Source organism: Cavia porcellus, unplaced genomic scaffold (assembly GCF_034190915.1).
Source record: "Cavia porcellus strain 051 isolate PalLab524CR breed Dunkin Hartley unplaced genomic scaffold, mCavPor4.1 scaffold_19, whole genome shotgun sequence".
NCBI classification, from domain to species: Eukaryota; Metazoa; Chordata; class Mammalia; order Rodentia; family Caviidae; genus Cavia; species Cavia porcellus.
The window spans coordinates 55,619,588-55,645,300 of record NW_026947502.1 but is presented as its reverse complement, the minus strand read 5'-3'; the positions used below and the strand labels follow the sequence as shown (position 1 = coordinate 55,645,300).

Below are 25,713 nucleotides of genomic sequence, written 5' to 3'. Positions count from 1 at the left end.
GAGGTGGTGTTTGTGTCTTTCTGTGTGTGTCTGAAAAGTGGGCCAGTAGAGTCCACAAAATGGGCTCAGTACAAGGCAGAAGTGGTAAATAACTCATTTGGGACAGAGCAACACAAGGAACCCTGAGACTAATCCCATCTTCTTCAGAGAGAAAGTAAACCTAGATACAGGAAAGTCAGTTAGAGACCTTCTCATGCCATGAAATGAGGGAACCACATTACTGCCGCTTCACTTAGTGGCTAATTCCACCTTGGCCCTTAAATAATACCTGAATCTGTCTCCAGTACTCCAGCGACAAGAGGCTATGACAAGAGAGGCATGCAGGGTAATGCCGTGCTTGATCTCATTTTAACTAAGGATTTCCAATGCCATTAACTTTCACTTTCAATCTGCGTACCCTGCTGCTGTGTATGTATTTTTGGTTGCACACTGTAGTCGAGCAACTGCAGTTGGGCTAAATACTCCTGGAGATAAAAAAGTAAATTTCTTGTGGATTTTTGGCAGTGGGCTACACAGACATTCTCTGGTTAACTGAAGCAAAAAGGTGGATTTGTCAAGGAGATGGAATAGCATTCTATAATAAAAAAAAATACTGAAGAATCAGGTTTCCTGAAAGAGTACAGTCAGAACAGGTGCATAGGTGTAGTTGGAAAGATCTAAAGGGAAGTCTCTTCAGAGGGCCATAGGTGGTATGATTCTCTAGGGGGATTTCAGTGCTAGTAGTAATTCATTAGGGAGAAGCTTTTAACAGCATAGCTGGGGTTGTCACCCTACTCCTTTTCTGGATTATCACAAAGTATGATTGACATCTCTCTTCAGTACATGATAGTGTAGAGACAAACTTGTATCAATATACATTATATTTATCATGAAATAGGAGAAATGATACTAGATGGTGACATGATCATTAAAAATAATTACTTTCATTGGTAAAAATAAAAACGTTGGAGAATAAATACAGTTACATAAAAACAGGACAAAAAGCATAAAAAGACAAAACTAATAAGACAAAAAGAGAAATAATAGAAAATAAGCTAGAAAAAATAGAAAAAAACAAGGCAAAGAAATTGAAAAGAAAACCAATCTAATCCTTAATCAATGTTTGACATTAACATGAATTACCTTCTTTTCACTGAAGAAACTGAGGTTTGGTGAGTGTGGACAGCAGGTCAATGAACTCAGAGAGAAGAATTGGCAGAATTGGTCAAAGTCAATGGATTTTCTATTGTAGAGTTCTACTTACAATCTTTTCTTCACTAACCATGCAAGAGAACTCTCCAAGCTCCGAAACATTTTGATAATCAGAGCTACACACTTTTCATGATGGAAGGCAAACCACCCTGGTCATAAAACCTCTTAGTACAATTAGATACTAAGGGACAGGTACTCAACTCCTAAATTACTGGACAAACAAGTAAGATTCTAAACTGGTGAGGGCCACAGGGAACCAATGCAATAGAAACGTAAGACTGAGTTCCTTGAATAGCAGCCAAAGTTACTGGCTTAGCAAACTTAAGGAAATCTGAGGCTCTCGAGAGGGGGACTGAGAGTCAGAGGTTAATTCACATGCATTCCACAGGTTAAGGATATGAATTAGTGATTTGGAAGCAGGACCAAAACTGGGCGGGCTTGCAAAATGATAGAAGTAGTAATTCATATATAATACTGCATAATCAGAATTCCTAAAATTTAATGATCTTACCCCAGAATGTGCCAACTAGAGGAGGAGGCTTGGAGTAGTGTAATCAGTCATGCCCTGCAATGAGATCTCCTGGCCTAAGATCTCTGGGAAGTCCAAGCTCCACGTCAGTAGTGTCCTATTGCGACCCAAAACTAATGTCAACTAAGCACTGAATCAGACAAAACAAATGCTCACAGTTACAGAGGAGAGAGTTTATACCACCCTGTGGGGAGTCCTGATAATTAACCAAGTAGAAGTCCCCTGGAACGATTTGAAGAATGACAATCCAGCAACGTCATAGCATCTCTGTCTCTTTAAAATATGCTTTCTAGCCAAATACCTGGAGTGGGATGAGCTCTTCATTAAGCAGAGCAGTCCAGAAGAACTATCTATGAGTATAAATTTAACCCTGAGGAAATTTAGGTGCTGCATCTTCTCAGTGCCTCCTGTCAATACCAAGCACTTGGCATGATTGAATTGACTCTTGATGTAAGGACTCAGCCTCACTTCGTACCAGAGATGAGGATAATTCACATATATTTAGATGGGAAAAAGACCCAGAGAAAATATGCCGTGCAATGCTATCTTGTCTAATGAAACAGGGAATAAGCAAAAAGTTGCTTCCTGGGCCCTGTAGAGATAGAGGCTAGAATTCTAATGTAAGTGGAAACTCAGTGCTATTCCTAGTACTTCAATCCTGTGACAGTATTCTCTGCCCTCAATGTGCAGCAAGCTCCCTGGTGACTGGTGTTTCTGAATACAGTCCAACATACACGTATAGCTGGCTTCACAGAGTAACAAGAAGAAGTCAGCACACCATATTTCTTGATTCTATTATGGGGATTTCTCTACAGGAATTCTTGTCATGTTCAACATACAGACACAGTTTCTCAATTTGATCAGGCTATTCTAAATGCAGGTATTCTATATGTGCCCAGGGCTCCAAATAAACCCAATTACATCCGATGGAATATAGGTGGTTCACTAATGAGAAGCAGACAGGAAAACTAATGGAAATCAGGAAGCCATTCTAAAAGAAATGAACTGGGTTTATTTCCCTTGGGCTTGGGTTTCAGGAGAGGCAATGTTTGGAAAGCCACCTTGATCTCATAAGGCTGCTTCCTGCTTGTGAAGAAGTAGTATGTCCTCATCTCTCCCTGCTGCTCACTTTTCCCTAAGCCTTTTCTCAGCCTGCATTATATCAATATTTAATATTCCCTAATCATTTTTGAATAGGGCAAGATTTGCTATTAGACACTGGTATTTCACTTCAAAGGACTCATCTTAGTTTGATTTTCATACTATAGCTATATGTGATAATTAATGTTCCTTATTTGTTTTCTAAAGATTGCAGGCTGGAGAAGGGAGAGAAAGTGTCTCCCTAGTGTGTCCCTATTTCTCCAGCATCTTGCCTCGTTTCAGGCATTACATTAATTCCTGATGAATTTTTGGTCCAGTGAATGAGTAACTGAATAACTTATACATGGACACTCTTAAATAATAGAACATTGTGTCTCACAGTAATATATGCTTTCATATTTTAATTTTAAAAAAAATAATTAATTTTGCTTCTACTTGGAAATGAGTAAAACTGCTAGATAAATAGATTCAGACATAAATATTTAGAAAGCTCTATATTTAAAGGAAATTTTATTGTCAGTATTAATCTGTAGAAATCTCATTTTTGCATGAGAGATATCACAGCTATTTCAACAGATTCGTGTATTTATTCACTCATTCTTTCAACATTTACTTTTTACTTTATGATGTCAAGTCCAGTATTGGGTGTCAAGACTACAGAATCTAAAAACTTTCTTCCCATCCCTGGCAGCTCACAGTTTGCTCTTGTTGCAGGGAACTAAAATCATTGGTGATGACAGCAGTCACTGAAGATGCTGCACATTTAATTCTTGCAGATGTGAAGGGACAGAAGGGAAAGGTCTGAAAGGAGAAATGAATATCAGACATTTTTGAGAATACATGGGGCTTAAGTGGGGTATTAGAACATGAAGTCATTTAAGAAACAGTTCAGAGGAAGGAAGGACATCCTAGGGATGATGGAAGTCATAGAGGATGAGCAACTCGGTGAATTGTGGCCCTTCAGCTTGATGATATAAACACTTCCCAAAGAAGCTATGACAGGAAGAGAGAAAGGAATAGGAAAAGAGCTAGACCAGGGAGCATGGTGTGGGTCAGCACGCCGATGGTCTTTAACGCTAAGTTCCTGTAGGTCTAGCATTTATTCTGTGGGATTCCCTTTTCTAATAAGCAAGTTATTACACATAGTATCATTACTGAGCACTTTCCATGTGTACAGTTTGTCTTTTCATCCTTACAATTGCTGCAGGGTGGCTGTGTTACCAACAGAGAAACTAAGATTCAAAAGGTGACATGGTTAGTGAGCGGAAGGATCGGAATTAAATTTCAGGTTCATTGTGATTTTGAAGCTCAGGTTCCCTTTGTTACTCACTGGTGGCAATGAGTCAGCATCAAACCAGGGATGCTTCAAATTATGCTGGCCTAAGTACGAATGCATATTTGTTCCATTTCAACACAAAGACGTGCAACTTGAAAATATACAGAAGTAGTTGCTTTTTTGAACATTAAGTAATTGGATCACTGCAATAACACAAATTTAAAAAAACAGAAAAATATGTCCAGATTTTTCTTTTCAGGACTGGGCTCAAGCTGCATAAATAATTCATGGAAGGTGTAAAATCCAAGTAGCTCAATATCTTCCAGATTGACCCTCTCTCTTTCTAAGCTGGATTGCTTTCTTGTGTTAATTATATGTGGCATATAAAGCAAGGGTCAAGGGTAAAACTTGCAGCATTTAGGCCTAGGGAAAAACTTTATGTCTCTTATGAAAGAAGGTGTGCTGACAGTGCAAAGAGACCTATTCAAGTTTACTTAGATTGCTTTATTGTCACTTTTGATCTTATTTTCATCTAAGATCTTTTGTGCATGCTCAGCAAACTGATGTGAAACACAATGCACTGAACTATTTATTCAGTCTTCATGAGTTAGACTTACATCACAATCAGGGAGGTCTGTGAAATTAACCATCATCTCAGACTCCACAAATCATCAACCAAGAAATCTTATTTCTATTTTTTTTTTATTTTAAAGAGGATAAAACAAAATAAAACCAATCAAAACAAACCAATGTAAAAGATACAGGACTTCAAAACATTAAGAAATCAACAATAGCTACTATAATGTCTTTTGATGTCTTCAAAATAGCTACAAATAACTTCAGACATAGTAAAAATCAAACAGAACAGAATAGAATAGAAACCATAAAAACAAAACAGTGAATGCAATAAAAGACTTCAAAACAAGTCTATAGTAAATCCAAAATTGCTAACATAATATATTTTGCTATCTTTGAAACAGCTGCTTCTGCCGTTGGATTTGGCATAACCAAATCAAACAAAAGAGAATAAAACCCAACTCAACAGAACAATGGAAATGTTATAGAACTTCCAAAACAAAACCATAGGGAATCAACAATGGCCACAACCCTCAGAATGCCACACTGCATATACCACACCACATACCACTATCCTCTGAATCTGTGATCAGGGCACTGGCCCTAAAACTGCAGTGTTATAAAACACTAAAGCCCCATAGGCATCCCATTGCACTTCACCTTGATAGCTATTATCAGGGCCTATGTTTCTCCTATAAGCTGGTTGCTTATGGTGGGGGTAGGGATGTAGGGAACGGTTACTTCTTGTTTGCCAGCCTGTGTGCCTGAAGGGGCTCGGGTCTGTCTATTCCAGTATGGCAGCAGCCTATGCACGGCGCTGTTTCCTAGACTGGGCGTATTTCCTGGTGTGGCTTTGTTCTTTCTAACTGTGGTATGCAAATGGTCTCTTATTTCTATTTATTAAATTTTATTCTATTTATCCATTTATAGCCTCTAATCTCTAATCCAAATAAATTAGTAGAGACTGAGCCTAAAAAACCCAGCAAAAGATTTTCTCCAGTTTTCTATTCAGTAAAATACTCAAAGTGTATTACGATTGCCCCCCCCCCGACATGACCTCTAGATACACAAAAACTATGTGTTTGTGATCATTTCAAAGCTAAGAAGCACCCAAATCTCATAAACTGGGCAGGTATTTATAGCTGACTTCCTGGCATTAATGAGACTATGGTAAGAATAGAAAGGAGAAAAGACAAGGTGTTTTTCCTCAAGTGCTTTGCAGGTCCACCTAACCTTTATGTGAGACAATAATCATTTATCAAAACCGCAGTGTGTTTGAAACACTGTACTAAACTGTTTATTGTCAGAGTTGATAGAGTATAAAGATTCCTTGGCAAGAGGATAAATCATAAATTTTCTTCATATTAGGAAATTTTAGACAGTTATATTAACCTCCCTGGATGCTTTCTTATTATTAAAGAGGGAGATTTTAATCACATATACTCCATAGAGGTCACTTCATGTGCTCAAGCTTTGAAAGTACTAATCATACTATCCGGCACATTATAAGAACTTTATAACAATATTCATCGCTGTTGAGATTCACCCTCAGATTCAGAATGCTATGTCAGTGTTAAGGAGTCAGTTCCCTTATGGCCATAAAATTTCAAGGGCTAAGGATGGGGTTCAGTGGCAGAACACTTGGCATGTCTATTTTGATGTCTTCAAAATAGCTTCAGATAACTTCAGATATAGTAAAAAATCAAACAGAACAGAATAGAATAGAAACATTCAAAACAAAACAATGTATGCAATAAAGGACTTCAAAACAAATCTATAGTAAGTCCAAAATTGCTAACATGTCCTGCCTGAGTGAGGCCCTGAGTTCAATCACTAGGATGGAAAAGAAAACCTGATTCATATAGCAGAGACCCTGATAAGATAGAAGCAAAGTTCTGAAATGCCCAGGAAATGAGTGTGGGTGGGCACTGAGCTCACGTTCTCTCTCCCTGAATGTGTCTGCTAGAATCCACTGATTTGCACGTGAACTGGAAAGTCTCCAGCAGGAATGGGTGGGTGAATGATCTGTACTATATGCAACTTTGGTAGTGCAAATTTTTATCAAATAGCCCACCAATCTCAGAACTGGGGCTAAAAAGATCAGCAAGATCATAAAATAAAGGGAACATGATTGTTACCAATTTAAATGTCCAGAAGTAAAAAGGGGTGGAGGGAAGTACATGGAAGGAAGGACACAAGGAACAGAGTAACAATTACCACGGGAACACAAAATGACATGGCTGGTGATGGTTGAAAGTAGATAAAAACAAGATATGAAACTCAACTTTATATGTCAACTTGACTGAGCCTAAGGTGCCCAGATTAAACATTATTTGCAGATATGGCTTTGAAGGTTTTGGGGGGGTAAGATTAGCATTTGAATTGGTTAAGTTCAATAAAATAGGTTGTGCTTTCCAAAATAGATAGGGATCAACTCCAATCACTTATTGACATTAAGACAATAAAAGAACTGTTCAAGATTACTTACCTCATATTATTCTGCCTTGGGTTTTCCACTACAAGTTTTTCTGATTCAGTCTTTCAGAATTAGATTGAATTCTGACACTGCTTTCCAATTTGCAGATGGTAGATTGTGAGACTTCTCAGTCTCCAAGACCTATCACCTAGTTCCTCATAATAAATAAAATGAGTCTATTTTTTTTTGTGAACTCTAGAATACGTCACTAAATACAGGAATACTTGAATACCTGAGTAATATACTTGTCTTTTAAGCTGCAGGTGTCAGGTGATTTGTACCATGAGTAGGAAATTTGATGCATAAAGTGAGAAAAAGGAAGTTTATCTGTGTGAAAGTCTTTGTGGTCCAGTTGATGTTAGCATCAGCCATCTGTATTCCTCAGGCCAAAGGATGACAGAGTCTCTGCATCAGGGTTCTGAAAGGCAATGATAATGGTGATCCTAGAGTCTGGCAGAGTGGCAGCCTCACTTCACACTGTGGTGCTCAAACCTTCCGGAGCCAGTTAGAAAATGGGTGTGACTATTGTGGTTCTGCATGGAAAACAATTTATCTAACTGTAACACTAATAGCTTTGATTTACTGAGTATGAGTCATGTGGCAAACACCACATCAGTACTATATATACAAAGCATTTCTAATTCTCACAACCAATATTACATGTACTGGCAACCCTATTTGAAAGATTGAAACTTATCTAGGCACATGCCTAGGACTCAGGTAGAGATTTCTTTTGTTCTGAGTTCTCACCCTCTCCTCTGTGATACAGCAACTGAAAGAAGATAATCCTGGGCTTCTCCAAGCGTCCCATTCATCACACACATTTTCTGGTAGCTGTTTTTACCCTGATCTAGTACTGTGGCCTAGACTATGTCTCTCCTACTTACCTATAAGCAACAAATGCCAGAGAAGTTCATGAGACTCTCTGATGTTAGAACAAAAATGGTGGCATGAATAAATCAATGATAGATAGCACAGGTGTGAACAGAATGTGGCTTATAGGCAGGATTATCCACTAACTCAACCAACTCAGCAGCAAGGCATTCATGTTAATCTTAAGTAAACAAGAGCCCTGCTCATCTAATATAGATTGAGAGACATATAAATTAGAAGCAGGTTAGTTGCATTCAAGAGTAAGTCATGACTGAGGAAATTTATCTCAGCTAGCGTAATATCCCTGTTACCTCCAAGACAATGATGGGAAGCAGCCTCAATGCATATTTCTTCTGACTCCAATTTCCACAAAATCAATAAATCCGGAACAGGAATTATAAATCCTGTATATTCCAGAATACGATCAGGTAGCTGCAATAGTAGTATTAGAATAATAAAAATATTCATAATAATCATAATTAGGAGACAAGAATGAGAAAGAGGAAAAGGAAACTGTCTAGGACTGTTATTCAGAGAGCACTTGAATCATTCACTCTACTAAACTCTATGCATGTGACCTTTGTAATTCTCACAAGAGCTTGGCATGCAGTCACTTTAATCCCTATTCAGTGGACAAAAAAGAGGACATGAGGATGTTATGTGATTTATACAAACTAAGCCAAGATTTGAAAATTAAATTGACATTTGTTGAATCAGGCTTTTGGCAACATCAACTACTTTACACATGCGATTGCAATGTTAGCATCATCACTGTCAGTATTATTCCTGAGGTTCTCTGCTGAACTAAGAGGAGAGGTACAAAGATATGTATACATATTACCTGCCTGCTTTCCTCTTCTTAACACTTAGAAGAAGATTTTGTCTTGCCTATGTCACTAATAATTTAATTGAATTGTCATTGTGCTGTCCAGTGGACTCTGGACTCTTGCTCATCACCTTATGTCAAGTAACTGGCACAGTTCTTGCCATGGCAAGCGAGGAGAGAATTCTCAGTAAATACCTTATGGACTCACAAATCAAAGTAAAGGCAGTCAATACTTAGGAAGTATGACCTGTGCACGAGGAACTGCATATGATTTTTAAATAAGAGCTTCATGTGTTATTTATCTATTTTATAGCTCAAAAGATGGAAATGTAAAGAGGTCAAGTATCTTACTAAAGGTGATACAACTAATATCAGGTAGGAATTTGAATGATGGCTAAATGACTGTAGTTTGTGCTATACACTTCTCCAGTCTGACTTTTTATAACTTTATCAAAGAAAAGGATGTCTGAAAAACCATTGCGACTCACCAAAGAAACATTAAGCTTTAAAATAATGCCTATGTACAGGCATTTCTTGGAATTACAAAACCATATGCTGTGAAAAGAGAGAAAGGAGAAAAGTATAGCTCCATTGGGGATATAGACAGGAAAACATTTCCTTGGGATACATGGGTGCATTGCTGAATTTCCTGAATTATCAGAGGCTTTGGCAAATAGAAAGGAAAGTCTTCAAGGAGCCTTGGAGGAGAAGTCAGACTCCAGAAGTTTCAAAGATGATTCATTACTTGCACAACCCAAAAGACATGTCACAAAGTACCCATAGTGGTTAGATTGTGGGAACACTGACTCCAAGACCGCTGGGCTGACTTAGAAGGAGACGTCTGTGCAGTGATTCAAAGCTATGGATGAGTGAGTGTGGTGAAAGCTTTAAGAGCAGGGTCATATATGATGTATTCAGCAGAGAGGGGGGAAAGCCAAAAACAGCACGTTTCTCTTGGTTGCAGTCCCACCTTATGGTCCAAGAAGAATGACTGTTTCTATATTATTTAGAATTAAAGTGGTTGCTAGAGATAGTAGAGTTATCTGGAGGTGCGGGTTCTTGTCTCACATAGAACAAACTTGAGGAGTAAGCAGTAGAACACAAAAATGGTGGAAAAGGACAGGCATGGAGAGGGAGAGAGGAGAAAGATGACTACGGCATTATCCAGCTTCCTGTTTGCATCCCAGAGTCCCAGTTCTCCACAGGTCCAGCTCTGAGCCCCGAATGTCATGCTCCATGTGCAATGTCACCATGCTCCCCTGGCTGCCGCCCTTCTGAGAACCTGACTCCCTAGTGGAAGATGCTGTGTAGACTGCATAATCTACACTTTGACATCGAGATGGCGCTCTCCCTGCCTTCCAGCAATCACTGGGAATCCATTCAGATAACCAGTTGCATCTTGTGCATCAATTTATTTCTTATTAAGAGAGTAGGCATGCTATTGCCAAATGAACAGAAAATCTACATTCAGAACAGATTTCACATGTTGCTCTGCCACATTGCTGCATAATTTTGAACAAATGAAAAAGTAAATTAATACTTACAGGTTCTCCATGATGTGATTATGTGACTATGTCCAACATTTCCTACCAGAAGACTGGAGCCTCAAGCCACTAGGTCTAGGCCAGTTTGCATTTCTCTGACCCTGTGCTAAGCCAGGGTATGAGGTATCACTTGTATTCTGAATGTATTATTTCAAACAAAGGAGCATCATGAACATAGTTAATGGAAAACTAAATCACAATTTTAAAAATTTGGAAAAGTTCATCTCTTTTGAAAAGACTTAGGCCTGGCAATGACAAAATGGCCTTCAAGTCTAGCATAATCACCTGAAGTTAGAAATTTGCAGGAATCACTCTATCATTTTGTTTTTTACTGCTATGACACAATACTTAACACCTAAAACTTACAGAAAGCTAAATGTATATCATAGTGTCGTAGTGTCTGAGCCTGCAGTTCACGGTCTTCTGGATCTAAGCAGAATAATGATAGAAGAGCTTGACAAAACACAAATGGCTAGTTCATGGGGCCAGAACCAGGACCAGAGGGGAGGGAGTGAGGGTCACAGTTAGGCAAGAAGGCCATATCTCCATGTTTCGGTCCATACCCACCTGTAAGTGTATTCCACCAGTCACCTGGCTGGATCACAAAGCGAATCCTGCTGACATTCCAGCCTGTAAATTGAAATGACTCTGAGCCAAAGCAGAAATAAGTTTCCCAGTCTAGATGTATTGCATTATGTTCTTACTTAATATTACATCTGAGTGTTCTCATCTGCAGCAGAGAAGAGGGGAGGCTCTGCCTCAGAGAATGGCTGTGGAAATCACCTAAAATAGTAGGAGTCACTGCACTGGGCAGAAACAGTGACGCCCTGGCCTCTGCTCACCTCCTAGTAACCTGCTCATCATCAATACACAGTCAATGATCACACAAAAGGGTAAATAAAGGAGATAATGAATTCTTGCTGGTACCTGAGACACATTTCTTGGCCCTAAAATTTCTTGTTCTATCTTTTAGCCTTAGGGCTTTGTGCAACTCTTACTTGCAAGAAAACAGTCAGAAGATAAAAATTAAATTTTTCCTCTGTATTTACTGGTGTTGGAATATTGTATGAGAGCATGACCTGAACATTTACTGAACTCTGTTTAGCCATCATGAGTATGCTTCTGACAGGACTTATCTGGAAGGTCCTTGATAAACGAAATTCTGTCAGTGAAGAATAAAAGTTACGTTGATGTGTGTACTATTTTTTGATATACAAATGTTTTGTAGCAATTACAGGCAACTCATCTCATAATTAAAAGATGAAGTAAAAATTGAAAATCGATAGAGAAGGCCTTCTTTAGCACAAGCAGTGGCTGGCACAATGACCTCTAGAATTATAGGCTTTCTGTGGTGTTAGTCCAGCAGGGAAGGACATGAGCGCAGATAAAGAACGGCAAGGGCATTTTCTTCTGAAGTGAAAATACGCATGGGTACGCATGGGTGGGGACAGCTATACCATGGGTCAGGCTTTTAATTTGGATTATTGTATTCTCTGTTACAAAAGTGACCACCAAAGACTGACTTCTTTAAGAAGAAGGCTTAAGCAAAATATGTAACACTGCCAAATTATCTATAATGTAACATGTAGATGCCCATACAGAATCAACTGTGTTTATTTGTTTTCCAGTAAGATAGATATTGTTCTTGTTATGGTTCTGATAAGAGGGTTATATGCATTTTGAGTTGTCTTACTGTAGTCTGGTTTTTCTTGCATTATGATTAAATTTTTTTCTGAGCAATTTCATAGAACCTAAGGTTTTGGGAGGAAATACACTTGGAATGTCTTAGAAAAATGTTAAGTATGCTGTCAGAGTATATCAGTCTTGGCAGCCTCTGTAAGATTCAATGTAATTAGAATTCTTCCTAGTTAGTGACTAAGAGGACCAGGCCAAGGAACAAATTAAGAAGAGACAGAACTTGAGACCAGACGATAGGGCCAGGATCAATGATAGGTCTAGGAATCTGTAAGGAGCAGAACCAAGTATGCCATGAATATAATTCCAGGAGCCAAATTTAATTAAAGACATTTAGTCACTGTAGTTGTTATGAACTAGACTATGTCCTCTAAAACTCCTACATTCATTTTCTGAAGTTGTAACCTTCAGAGTGGCCACACTTGGACAAAAGACTTTTAAAGAGTTAGTTATGGTTAAAGGAGCTCATGAGAAAAAGTGAGATCCTAACCTAATAAGAGTGAAATCCTTGTAGGAAGAACAAGCAATAACAATTTTTTTTTTCTCACAGAAGAAAGATGATGTGAAAACTTAAAGTGAATACATCTGTTGGTAAGACAGAAAGAATTCTGATACCAGCTCTGTGCATGGCTGACTCTTTGACTTCTGGTCTCCAGAACCCTGAAAAAGTGAATTGTCATTATTTAATCCACCTGCTCGTATATTCTGTTGTGAAAGTTTCAGCCATTTACCACCACTGGCTGTCTTGGAAGTTCAGATCGCATGGGTTACCATCTGAACTTAAGTATACTGGGGCGGATGTCCACATGACAGGACATGACCCTGGGAAGGGCTCTGTGGGGGTGAGAGGAATAGAAACACATCAGATACAGCCACTGCATCTCTTCATTCCAGGAGTCCCTAAATTGTGCAATAGTGTGCATAATATACTCACAGGAGAAACACAGCAAATAGGTTCCATGTGAAAGGCACTGACATAATGCTGTGGGATTTCAGTAAAGAAGACAGCTTTTCCAGTAATCATCCTCATAAAGGGCCTTAAAGAAAATTGTGTTGATGATTTCCATGCCATTATTTATAAGACAAATACGTCTAGAAATAAATTTTTTATATACTCTCCTAAAGTGTATGATATATTTATATGTTTTAATTCATTTTATATTGAAGTATAATTGACAATGAATGATGACTAAATACCTCAACCAATTTTTATGTGTGTTTATCCTCATCTGAACACCAGCCATACTGCATATAGAATATTTCCAGCAACAACTTTCATAGCTCCTCCCGGGGAATATGGCTTCAATCTTTGTAGAACTCAATCACCATTGTTATAGTTGGTGCCTGGATGTCCCCCCAAAGCCTCATGTGGTCATAGGACTTTTTCAGAGGTGGCAGAATGTAGAGTGTGTGATGCTGGGATTAAGGGTGGGAAGTTGCTAAATCATTCCACTGATTGATCTGGCACCACACTAGTCCCAGCAGTCTAGACACAATACAAGGGACAGGAAGATGCTTGTCTCATACTCTCTTGTTGCTTTTGCTGTCTTCTGTTGCCACGAACCACTGCACCTTTTCCATGTGCACCCTGCCTTGGAGCCAGTCAATTATGAACTGGCTCTACAAACTGTGAGCTAACTGTACCTTTCCTCCTTTAACCTTGGGTGTCAGGTATTTTGTCTCAGCAATGAGAAAAGTGAAGAAGAAAATCATTTTCTAGCTTCGAACTTCATTTTGTATCAGGCTTTTAGAACATAATTTTATGTCTGTACCATGCACCTATACTCTTATGTATTATATAGTTTTTAACTTTTGTGGATATATGTATTACATAAAGTCATTCTATTTCTAGTAGAAATATGATTTGTTTCTAGTCTGGTACTATTACAAATAAAATCATGTATAAGATTGTTTTGGTAGAAATTAATGGATCTTTTAGTGAAAATACCCATTTGAGATAGATGGAATGATAGATAAATAGATAGCAGATAGATCAGTCCCAGCAAGGAGAATACAGGTAAAGACTTGTAAACAGATATGCCACCAAAGACTTGGCTTGCTAGGTTACAGGTTGTATACATACTTAACTTTAGTAGATGTTGCCAATATATCTTTTGAATGGTAATACAAATGTAAAATTTTATTCTCAGTTCATAAAATTTCCAGTTATTCCATGCCTTTGGGAACATTTGATAATATTAGTATAATTTTATCCATTCAGAAGAGATAAAAATGTTTTAAATAGAGAAATTTAGTATACTTGACACATTTATTTTATATTATAATATGTACTCAAGAATTTAACAGGATCTACCTTTTTTTTTCCTGGTCTGCCTATTTAGGGTTTATTTTAAAGATATTCTCAGGCAAACTTGTCAAAGGAAATTTTGGTCATAAAGTGTAAAAAATAGTCCATGACAACAAAAATTCACTTCAAAAGGCAAAATTTCCTTAGAAGACTGTAAAAAGTTCTTTAGAAAGAGAAATCTTGCATTTGTGGAACACTGATACATTTGAATTTTAGGTAAAGGTAGGATCTCATGAACTGATGGTTTGTTAGTGTTCAATATTCAGACATAAACAGGGATAAACAGTGCTTGTGACAACAGGTATAAATCACCCAAAAAGTGTGCCCTGAGTTCATTAGCTCTGGGAGTACTGCATTCGAGCAAAGCAGTACTTATCCGCAACTGAGATGGGTTTTAAACCAAGCTAAGAGGAAGGAGATACATTAGAGCAAGGAGGCTTCATTCTCCATTTTGTCCTCTCTAATTTCTCAGTAGACAAATACTCTTCATTACCAATGAGTCCTGTGTCACTGAGCAGTGCTTTGAGAGCTGATTAATATGGCTCAGAAAGCCAAATCAAGGAATGATTTTTGGAAGGAAGAAGGTTCCCTGGACAGTGTACCACCTGTTCCTAATTTGATGCTACCTCTCCAAATGTAGGTTTTCTCTAGACTGGTGTAGTTAATTCATTCACTGCAGTGTTGAAGCTAAGTTGCACCTTCATAAAATCAGTAAAGGATACTGAACCCCAGGTACACGCCTAGCGCAAGGCTGGATGTGGGAGATGGATATTAAAGTGTGTCTCAGATCTGCAAGGCTTACCATCTTTGGCAAAGCTTTAACTAAGCAGTATAATGTGATGTGCATTAGGATGCACAAGACAAACTTGGGGAAAAACCCCTGTATTCAGAGTCAGACATAGTGATTTAACTCTGGGTTCCCCTGCTTCTAGAATGGATCTCCTTCCATAGGATCCTCACCTTATTGATGATTACTTGCTCCAGAACAATGGAGATGCTACATAGAGGTGTGACACATGAGGTGCCTGAAGAAGGAAGCCACATGGCCCAGAGGGGTCCCTAGTTTTGCACCCAGATGGTGTAACCTTGGAAAAGCATGACTTGCACAGGGCTACGGCTCCTCCACTCTGTCAGGATGACAGCCACTAACAAACTGCTGCAGCATTTTGATTTCACCGTGGAGCTTTCCTGACCTTCCAGGAAAATGGACGTAGATCTTGAAGGGTCCACGACACACTGGATCTTCTTAGATGGCTTTCAAAGAAGAAAAACCCAGGAAACGAGAAAGCATTACAGAGACATAGGTGTCAAGCCATTACCATATTCTGCTGTTGTAAGTGGAGCTGGAATTTCTAAGAGTGCACGACCCAACTGGAAACATGACAGCTCACGGATCTGATAAATCTGAAGCCTTATGCTCCTGGGAAATGGCCATATGAAAATAAGGTCCACAAGACGCAGCAGTTGAAAACTTGAAGTCAGAATCAAGTTTTGTACCTCTCCTAGTTTCCGATCATTGTCTTTTAACCTAGTAGAATTTGGAGCTGTGTGATAGGCAAAATAATGCTTCCCCACTTCCAGCAATGCCCATGCTTTCATTAGTGTAACTAGTGAATAGGTTACTTCATAAAGGGAAATTAAATGCAGACAGAATTAAGGTTGCTAATCAGCTGACCTTAAAATAGGTAAATTATCATGGGTTGTATGAGAATTCAGATTTCTTAGTGGTCACAGGGGAGTCTGTGGGTATCTTTGGAAATCAGTGCTGTTATTTAACAATCCATGTTTGATTTTGCCGAGTTCCAAGTAGAATGTGATGTTACTTGCATATTTGGTAATTGAAAGGATTTTGCCACAGATGGAACACTGTAGCCCGAGATAAGCTGGCATGGGAACCAAGGGGCTCTATCTTGAGGTCACCTTTCCCACCCTTAGGCAATTTACCTGTGGCAAGAAATGAATACCAATGGGCTGTGCATCACAAATGCCCCTTAGGCACCACCCCAAACCAAAGCTACATGTATGCCCCCACACCACATGTCTCGTGGAGAGAATGCCAGACCCCAAAGGGTCATGGAATCTCTATCCACATTCTTAAAATAAAGGCCACTTTTATTTCATACTTCTTATTTTTTTAGCCGCGCCCAAAATTCTATCAGATGGTTCCCTTCCACACTGAAAATTCTATCAGTAATTTAATACTACAACTCAAAAAATAGTCCAAAAGTTTCTCTGCTGTCGGATTTTATTTTTACTCATGTTTGCTGGATATGTAGATCAGCAGGGTTCATGTTGGCAGAATCCTACATGCACAATGCATACATCAGTCTCTTTCAGACCCCTGTTACTCTTTTGTCCTGTTTCCTCCCTCCGCTGGTTTCACATCGGGGGAGGAATTTTAATGAGAATAATTATATCCATTCTTTCTAATGTATTTCTAAAAATCTGCTCCAAATTTTCCACAATTTTTCACAAGTCATTATGCAATAAGTCTGACTGATGCAGTCCTTGGAATCATACTTTCTGGACAACCAGCCTGAGCCAGGTGCTAACACTCAATGGTTTGAATACACTCTTTTATTTATGTCTTAAAATAAGTTCATGACTTGTGTGATCTGTGTGATATTACCTATAGAAAGTAGCATCGTCTCAATTTTTAACACAGAATCCTTAGGTTCAGATATTGATATGGCAATCATGCCATACAATTATTGGATATTTAGATATTCTCCTCCTAGAAGTCTCTGTTTATTTTGATAAATTTTGTCTCTGGGTATCTTTTCTGCAAGCTTTAAGGACTCTTTGCCAACCATGAGTTTAAGAATGCAGTTCTCCCATGTGTAAGCATGTTCTAGAAAGTTTACACTTTTACTTTTCACATCTAAATCTATGACTCATCTCAAACTAATCACTATTTGTATGGTATAAAATAGGAGATTGTGTGAATTTCCTAGAGTTGTATCACAAATCATCACAAACTGTGTGGTTTAGTATGGCAGAAAATTAGTTTCTTATAAACACTGTCTAAAATTGATCTCAATGCAGAATAAGACTCACTTGGTTACTGTCTTTTTACAGTATCTCTAAACTTAACTTGTGAACAATTTGTTTAGGATTGTGATTACATGTTTATGAGTAATATGTGAATGTAATTTTTAGTAACACACTTTTCTCCTTTTGGTATCAGTTACACTATTTTCATTAAAGTAGCTAAATGTGCTCCTGTTCCACCTTCTGGGTTTGTGTGCTTTTGGTGTCGCTGCTCTTTTCAATGTTTACCAGAAAACAGTAGTACGATAATTTGTGCCAGGAAGTCTCCTCCCCATTTTGACCTGCTGGTTTGCTTATGTGAATATTTTATTAATATTGTTACAGATTTAATATTTTGCTACACAATATACTTTAGAGATTTGAGAGCTTTGAAATTACATTTCTATTTTTTCTTGTTTTATCCTGTTGTCATCAGGAAATATATTCTTTACAAACTGAACCCTTTGAAGTTTATAGAAATTTGTTTTATTATTCAATATAAAGTCTTTTTTGGTAAATTTGCCAAATATATTTTAAAATATTAGGTTTTTAGTGTTCTGATTTTAGTTTTGTTTCTAAAATTTTAAACTTGTTCAAATTAGTAGGGCGTTAAAATAAATTTTCTATATCTGTGCTATATCTAGTGTTTTTTTAAAAACAATATTTAACAACTATAAGGAATAATTGAAAGTTTGTATATTTTCTATTATGTTTATAAGTTCATATACATCTTTTATTATGATTTCTTACTATTACATTTACTATTAATCTTTATCTCTATGAAAGATAATTCCTTTCTTTAAATACTTTATCAATGCTAATTTTTCTCCAATCTCATATTTTCTTCATGCTTATAGCAGTTTTTCTTTCACTTTGTGTTTATGTACTATGAAATTTATTATTATTAACCATTGTTACCATCATTTTACATTTACTTTATGTTTTGAGACCAAATGTTTCTTTCTTAAATACCATATACTTGGGTCTAGTGTATTTCATTTTCCTAGGCTGATAATTTTGTTCTCATGTTGAATGGTTAGACATTTTGCCTTGAAACTGAGTCTGCTAAGGATAGTTCTAAGATTGCCATTTTCTGTTTGTTTGTTGAGTCACAGCCTTGCTATGCAGTTCAGGGTGGCCTTGAAGTCAGTATGCAGCACAGGCAGGCCTCAAACTCATAGCTCTGCTTCTGCCTCAGCCCCCTTGTCCTGGGATTACAGGTATGGGCTACCACACCTAGCTAGACTGTGTTTTTTGTACTTTCTTTCCAGTTAACAAAACTGTTGTTTCCTGGCTTTTCATTTTCCTTATTCTTGCTGTATTAATGGAGAAATGTGAGTATTCTGCTTTATTTTCCTCTATCCAGTCTTGTGTACATTTCATATTTTATTGTTGTTGTTATTTTATTACCTGGGATGGAATTCACAATCTCGCACTTGCCAGGCAGGGGCTTATGCCGCTGAGCTAAATCTCCGGCCCATCATAAATTATTTTTTGTGGTAATTTTATTGTATGTTCTTATGTGTTTGAATTGATTTTAAATTAACATTCTATGAATTCTTGGACCATGCAGGATGCTTTTTTCTTCTCTGTGCTAGTCAGCTTTCTACAGCTGTAGCAAAATACGTGAGAAAATCAACTAAAAGGAGGAAGGTTATTTTAGGGCATGGTTCCAAAGGCTTCAGTCCAGGGTTACTAAGCTCTTGTGTCTGAGCCATAGTGAGGTGTGGTAAAGGAAACTGCTTACCCCTTGGCAGATGAGATGCAGACAAAAAGAGGAAGGGAGGGCTCCGGAACAAGTGTACCCTCTGAGGGCAGATTCTGCAATGAGCCAGATCCACAGTATCCTCCACTTCCCAATTGCCCATACACCTGTGAATCATAAAGAACTGATTGATGCTGTGCTCAGAGCCCTCTTGGTTTCATCACCTCTCAAAGCCTCCACCTCTGAGCCCTGTGACTCTGGCAACCAAGCCTTCCCCACAGGAGTCCTGGGGGTTCACTTCCTGTCCCAACCAGCACACCCTCCTCCTATCAGACACTGCATTTCTCCATAGTTCTATCTTCTGGGATACGTTATTACTGTGAGTTTAAAGATTTCTTATTATTTTTTAGTTTTTCCTACACTTGCTGCTTTTGATGCTTTTCATTCTAACTTGCAATCCCACATTTCTTGTGGGGATCATTTTCCTCCGATATAAAGGCTATTGTCTGACATTTTTTGTAGTGGATCTACTGGCAATAAGTGTGGTCAAGCAGAAAATCTTTGTCAGGTTTTGTCTCCTTCTTAGTGGTGGAATAACATAACTATATCAGAAAAGAACATTGTGTCAGCAGATTTAACTCAGATATTCTTGATTTACAGCTCTTATTTTTCATCAGATAAACTATCATTGAACTTAAAAGGAGTATTATGGCAGAGAATAGATATTTTAAAGTATTTATATCAGTTGGATTATAGGAACAGGAATGCCTTCAGAATGTTCTCAGTTTTTAAAGACAGATTTTAAAATAATCATTGGTTTCTTCACGTTCTCTCCCCTAAAAGCCACTTTATTCACACCCTCACCGTATTCTCTCTCTCTCTTTTTTCACAGAAGGCTAAGGATTGTTATTATTTGACCACTCCTTCACTTGCACCAACATCTCACCAAGTAGCTTATCTTTGTCTCTTTGTATATTCACCTACCTACTGTGTTCATTTCTGAGTGCTCTTGTGTTGGTCAGCTGTTCATCACTGTGACCAAATATCTAAGAAAACCCACTTAGAGAAAGGCATACTTATCTTGACTCACAATTTCAGAGATTTCAGACTGTGATTGACTGGCCCCAAGACAGAAAAATCACGGCGGAAGGTCAAAGTGGAGTAAAGCTTCTCACCTCAAGGAAGCCAGGGAGTAGAGAGACTGAGAAAGAGACAGACGTGAGAAGCCAGATATAGTACAAAAGGTCGCACCTCCACAGCCCCCTTAGGCTTACCCAGTGTGTAATTTCCTAATCTCCTACTAACCTCCAGCTGACCAGCCATCATGACAACTACAGACAAGGGACCCAAACTGGGGAGATCAGCCCACCATGGTCTGTAAGACCATGGTCTTACAGAACTGAAGCTGGAATTACAAGTTCAAGTGGGTAGCAGTCAGTTCTGGGCAGTGTGAATCTATTCACTGTCTTCGGCTTTACTGTTTTCTCTCACACTTTGGTGTTTCTTGGCTTCTGCTGGATGACCTTGCTGTCTGTCTTTATCTTCACACATGTGTGCCTGTGCCCAAGTTTGTCCATTTTAAAAGGGTACCAGTAATAGTGGATTAAAGATTACCTTAACATGGTAGAGGCTCAACTTAACTAACACTAGATAAAATAAATTTATATTCCTTAGGTACTGGTGGTTAGATTTCAACATATGAATGAGGGGCAGAGATACACTTCTACCTAGAACACCCTTCACGGTGGAGCTTTTTTTTTTGTCTTTTTCGTTTTTATTAGTACCAAGGATCGAACTCATGACTGCCTGCTTGTAAGGCAGGCGCTTATGCCGCTGAGCTAAATCCCCAGCCCCCATGGTGGAACTTTTAAAAATCTCAACCAATAATAAGCGCCTGCCTTGCAAGCAGGCAGTTGTGAATTTGATCCCCGGTACCAATAAAAAGGAAATAGACAAAAAAAAAAAAAAAATCTCAACCAATAAAACTTATTTCCTTCAGCCTTTAAAAATAATGATAACATCAACAGTAAAAGGGTATCTGAAGCCACATCTCCACCCGAACTACAAGTGATGAATATTATCTAAAGGCAAAGTGAAATTTTGTCACTGAGTAGAGTAGCCATCCACTATCAACTGAAGTTTTATATTGTTCAACATTTTTCATACACCTTTCACTTTATAATTAGGGGTCGACTGTATTCTCCACTACTCAACTTTTGGTAAATCTGTAACTTTTTTTAACTGACAATATTAATACTGTTCAAATAGACAGTTTCTCCTTTTGGGAGAGTAATATCCCTTTCTTTTTAAGACTCTTTCACTCTAGTGTATATGGCTTGCTTTGGCCAGTGATAGCATTTGCTACTGCTGAGCAGAAGTTGTGAGAGATATTAGTTCCCATCCTCTTTTTTCTTTGTAGTTAGCCTGTACTATATCCAAAAGGTGTGGATCAAGCCTGGACCCTAGGGTGAAGACATGAAGTAGAAGAGCTGTCAATCACTTTTAGAAAACAAGCTATTAAGTTTGAGGCATAGTGAGTGCTCAGGTTCATCTTGATCATCATCAGGATTTGGGGGACTCTGAAGAAGTATTCGTATCCTCTTAAAATTTTGTCAGGTTTCTCTTCTGGTCTTAGAAATTCAAACTCAAATGCCTTTGGGAGGCGGCAGGCTAATTTCACGTCATTCCAATAAAGCCAGTGGTAATTTTATGATAGAGATGTAGCTCCTCGGTTGGAAATGACAGTGCTTCCCTTTGGCCAAAGATATTCTCGTCAAAATGCCTTTCAAACACGCTGCCAAACCAAACCCACTTTCTGCATGAAATCAGTCCTGGGACCACCAGTTGACCCCTCCAGCAACAAGAGGCAGGCCTCTCAGTGTGGGCCAGGGTGACAATTCCTACAAGATTATAGGGATTAGTGCTTAATAGACTGGATCTTGAATTCCAAATAATGAAAAAGGTCCTTTCTATAGAGAGATCAGTGCTAACGAAGGGTATTGTACCTAGCTACAAAGAATGGAATTTAAGCCATCCCAATACAGTTTTGTGAATAAACTTTTTTCCCCATTGTTGGTTTTAAGAGAAGAAAAACAAACAGATTTTCCTCAAGGAGAGACCATACTCAAATAGCGGGCTTCCTTTCATCCATTCCATCCTGAAATCCTTGTTTAAAATTACCCAAATCATCAGAGAAGTTCGAAGCTCCTTCCAAGCTAATCTGTTAAGCAATGACACAGAAGAATGCGGACTGAATAGCAAGTCTGAGCGGAGTGCCTGGGACCGCAGCTCTGGAGACCAGAGAGAAACTGTTTTCTTCCACATAAAGGGGTGTGGAACACATTTGCTACATTCTCTCCTCTTCTGTACTGAAATATCAGAAATGCTTTCAATGAGCTCCTTAGGAATCCCTCAGAATAAACGGTTTCTAGCACCACACACTCCTTTCTCTTTGTAGAAACCAGATTACACCCTGGCAGCGATTTCTCAGGAAGAAAATCAAAGCACACTTCTCCGGAAACATTCTAAATAGAATCTCTGCCTTGCAGCACAGTGGTGGCTGTGTGGATCCAACAGCACTGTGGGAGGCTAAGTTCACATCCGGGTCCTGGCAGTCAGATGACATCACTCTCATTTTCCATAAGGAGCTCTCTTCCGCATGTGCAGCTTGCTGGGAAAAACACATAGATGCGCAAGTGTGCATGAAATATGCATGTGGTGAGAACCTCATCCAACTTCCTCTCTTCAAGGAACCAGCCAGCAACACTGCTGAAACGATACTGAGAAAATAACACTTGCTCTTCTGAATTCGAAAACAATTGCCAAGACCGCCTGGAATCAGTTTTCTCCAATGGTTCATAAATATTTTCTAAAGTCTTTTTAATGCAATAGTGGAACTTTATGTGCGGGAGTCATTAGACAATTTCAAAAATAATAGGTCCTAAATGCTTGTAACACCCTGGGTGCTTGTACTCTGTTTAATTTTTAAGTCAAGTCTCTTCAAATGGTGGCAAGCTTCTTATTTGAGAGATGATAAAAATGAGGCTCAGAAAGACTGAGTAAATTCTGCAGGACAGGAGGGAATAGGCTTCCTTCACTGGGGAATCTGAAAATAAACTTGCAGTTCCTCCCACCTCTGCTCATGGGGAGCAGAACCACTTCGGGCAAACAATTGCTTTTGATAAGATGCTTTTGAAATAAGGCTACTTGCCAAATCTCTTCTCTGGAATGCCTCACAATCTGCCCGCTTGATTTTTGAAGTTTATTTTTTCTTTCTGAAAAAGGGCTGGAACAACAGAAGCAAGCATTTTGATGCCTTTGAAAAGCAAAACAACTCTAATCATGAGGAAGTGATAGTGACTGCTTCATTCCGTAAGCACAAACTGAATTTCCGAAGGACTTTGTTCTGGCCTGAATTTATTCATTTATTTTTTTAATTTTTAAAAAGCAAAACAGGAAAAGGGTAGAAATAATGCAGAATTAAAAAAAAAATAACCGTAAGAAATCAACACCAGTTAATATATTACACATTACCTTAGAAATAGTTGCTCAAGTTACAAAACCAAAGCATAAAAAATGAGCAGACAATCGAGCAATGACAGCACAAACTATTCTTTTTGATGAACGAAAGGAGAATTAATTGTATGGTTATCTATCTTGCACACTTAAACATACATACAGTTATCAGTATGGAGATTCCTCAAAAAACTAGGATTAGAAGCCCTATTCAATGCAGCCATTCCCCTTCTGGTCTGAATTTAAAACTGGAAAACATCATATCTGTGTCAATGGCAATCCCATTAATTCCTGAAAAGCTTTTATTAGTGTGTTTTCTTCTCATCAGCCTTAAGGTTTTCCTCTAAGTACTAAGTGAAAATCCATTTTCTTTATTATTACTGGAATCTCCAAGTGACCATCTCTTCTTCCTCTCCTAAGATTAGATTTCACAATTTTCTGAATCCTTGGAGATGGCAAACGGGAGGATTGTGCCCTGGGAGTGTTTTTTTCCTCTAGGGCCTGAACAGAAGTATTTCCTCTCTCTCTCTTTTTTCTTCTTGACCCTCCTCTCATCATTCCTAGAGCTGATCTCTAGCAAGATCTTTCCCCAGAAACCCCAGGGCCTTCTCTTTTCTGTTTGTACTCATTGTTATCAGATTGAGCATTTCCCAATAACTGAAAATGAGGCTTTGTAATTGGGGGGTGGGGTGGAAGATTGGGAATAGATAGCACTGGTGCTAACAATGCCCTTATCTCCCACTCAGAACTGTCACACAGCCACCCTCTCCAATCCCCATGAGGACCTGCCCATATTGCTATGATGAAGAATCAATATTGTCGGCCCAGAAACACTAGTCAGCCATGAACATTTTTTCTTGGTTGTTAGGATACTTTGGGGGAAAGGGGAGCAGAGGTCTGCCTTGCCCATCCTTTGAGGCATTTATTACCGGCGTTTATCCACTCCCTTGCAAGGGATACTTGGCAAGTTCCTAGCCCAGAGAGGATCTCCCAAGAGAAGCCTCATTTCATTTGAGATTTCCAAAAGGGGGCCCCTGAAATTTGCAGGACCCTCCTAAAGGTTTTCAAGATAGTTACCAGAAGCCAAGTCTCTAGAAGGAGTCAGAAAAATCAAACTTCACAGCAAACTCCACACATGCTAGTTGTGTCCATCTGCACAGCATCTTCTGGGCTAGAAAATAAAAGATCCCACTGAAGACAGAGCTGAGAGCACAGGGGTTAGCTGTTTGCAGTGAAGACAAGAGGCAAGCAAGCCTGGCAGGGTTTTTTTCCCTCCCACTCATTGATTCCAGCTTTAGACCAGCACAAGTTTATTTTTAAAAACTTGGATGCCCCATTTTGAGATAGTGATCTAAAAATACATGCTTGAGTGCCTGTGGCTGTAATGTGTATATAAATCCAAAACCACAAAAGAAAGTGATTCTATTCAGGAGCACAGATAGACCACAAAGCAGAGCTGAAGGATCCCTCCTAGCGTCTACATTAAGAGGTGGCAGATGTGCACATTATACGCAGCATAAAGTGGCAAAAGTTGGCTTCATAAATGAGCAGAATAGACTTTCTATGCAGGAAGCATAAAAGACTTAAAGGAAGAATGTTTTTCAAACATGATCCCACATAGACCTTCCTATTTAGCTAAAATGCAATTTTTAGTAAAATTGAAAGAATAAATGATTTTTTTGTTTTTGTTTGTTTGTTTGCAATAGGAGCAATCAAACCCAGGCCCTTAGCACTAGCTGCATGCCCAGCTCTTTTTAAAATTTTTCAGACGGAGTCTCACTGAGTTGCTGACTTGTGCAGGCTGGTCTTAAACTAGCGATTTTCTTGCCTCCACTATCCCAGAATGCTGGAGTTAGGTGTGTCACCATGCCTGGCTTAATAGGTGTTGTTTTCATAGCTCAAGTATCATGCCTACCCTGTACAGGTTATGCTCTCTTTTTAACATATCAGGTATAGTAACATACTACATAAGACAAGGACAAATCTTGGATACAACAGTACGCCATGAGATGAAATTGCCTAGGGACACTGTAGCCTTCAGAGTTCAAATAAGTACACTGTGGTATTC

General features: G+C 38.6%; 1 long non-coding RNA gene across 1 annotated transcript; it reads right to left on the bottom strand.

The window, feature by feature from the left end:
* Window positions 1-4,910: 4,910 nt before the first annotated feature.
* LOC106027125 (uncharacterized) lies at window positions 4,911-24,876 on the bottom strand. Its single transcript, XR_001200701.2, has 6 exons — window positions 24,723-24,876; window positions 20,221-20,331; window positions 19,173-19,297; window positions 15,356-15,649; window positions 10,960-11,022; window positions 4,911-7,567 (listed from the first exon to the last, which is right to left on the bottom strand). It is a non-coding gene; the product is annotated as an uncharacterized LOC106027125 (long non-coding RNA).
* Window positions 24,877-25,713: the final 837 nt, after the last annotated feature.